Here is a 1,711-nt window from a genome sequence, read left to right as displayed (position 1 = left end):
AGCCTTATGTTCTCTAATTCCTCTTTCTGTAACCTCAGGTCTTCTGTCGAGTTTCTCATTGTTTGTATACATTTTTTATTTTTAAATTTCCATTTGCTTTTGAAAATACTTTTCTCTTTATTTATAATTTCATCATCATAGCTACTTTTACTTTAGTACACATGGAATTTTTGTTCTTCAGACATAGTAATACTGGCTCTTTTGTTGGATGCAATATTTGGACCTTCTCATGCGTAGTTCGCTCAACTGGTCTTTTTCTTGTGTATATATGACACCACTGTTTATTTCCATTCCCCTAATTTTTTGTTGGAAACTGAAAATTTTCTTATTTATTTTAGCACTTTTTGAGGATGGCTTGTTTTTTCTTTTTGCCTGTATAGAGACTTGACTGTACCATCTTAATGAAGTCTGTTTTCTCCATTATTTGAATCCTCTTGATGTGAGCCCTCAGAGGGCAGGCTGTGCCCTAGCAAACACAGTCACCCTGTGATGATAGTAGTATTAGCAGGCCTTCATTCCTCCATGTTTTTGACGTATCTTACCATGAAGTCGTCTCCCTCAATTGTTCACATACCTCCTGTTAGAGTGCACTGATTATCTGCTGATCACTATGTTGTGTGAGACAATGCCCAGGGCATTTGTTGCTCTGTATTCTGATCCGGTTGTGCCTAAGCAGTGTTAGTTGCTGAAGTTTGTTCTTACTCCATGGCTATACTTCTTAGTGGATTGTGATTGTCTCTAGTAAGCTAGCTGATTTGTAATTTATCTTATTGCTCTGATGAATCTATCAAATGCCTTTTCCTTTGCTTAACAGCAAAACTTTCATGTTTGTGAAATCATCCTTAAGCTTGAACTTCCCCAGACTTTGTATGAATCACTGTGAGTCTAATCTACTTAATGAGACCCTATATAGACCCTGGACTAAATCCGTTTTTAAAATAGCTGTTAAAAGGCAGGAGTAAAAGGACAAGATTATAGTTTTTAATTTGTAGGAACGATTGCATTTCATATGTGTTTATAGTGGCAGACTACAGTTTCAAATTGCTTTAATTAGTGTCCAATGTTGATCTCTTTAAGTGGCATTGCTTTCCTTAGGCCTTTTTATCTGCTTATTGATATACAAATGCTAGAAAACCAGGGGAGTTAGTATACTAACATCAGCACACCCAAATCTGTTAGGTGATGTGTTCACTGGAAGCGGGAAGGCAAAATGTCACAATAGCATCTGTTGCTCTGTCCAGCTGCAACTCATATGTTTCTCTTTCCACGTTTGTCTTCTGTTTCATCTTAGTTTATTGTTAGTTCCTTGTTTAGTCGTATAAAAATTGGCTTCATAGCAAATTAAGTGAAATTTGCAGGCTTCACATAAAGTTAGCACTTTTAAAATTTCTTTGGAGACAAGACATTTAAACTGAAGGAGAAATCTCACAACAGTGGATATTGTATCAGTCCAGGTATTTATTTCCTGATTTTTTAAAATCAATATTTCATATTTGTGTGTTAATCATCATAAAACAGTAATTTTATGATTTTATTTTTTTGTGGTGTGCTTTAATGACTAAAGAGGCTGCACAATTTTTCTTTCTTTCTTTCTTTCTTTCTTTCTTTCTTTCTTTCTTTCTTTCTTTCTTTCTTTTTTTTGAGGAGGGGACTACCAGGATTAAACTCAAGATGCTCTCAAATTATCACTCATTCTCATAAAAACCTGGAC

Source organism: Octodon degus, unplaced genomic scaffold (genome assembly GCF_000260255.1).
Source record: "Octodon degus isolate 3935 unplaced genomic scaffold, OctDeg1.0 scaffold00511, whole genome shotgun sequence".
In the NCBI taxonomy this organism is placed as follows: domain Eukaryota; kingdom Metazoa; phylum Chordata; class Mammalia; order Rodentia; family Octodontidae; genus Octodon; species Octodon degus.
The sequence above is the reverse complement of the archived record's forward strand: the minus strand, read 5'-3'. Positions refer to the sequence as shown.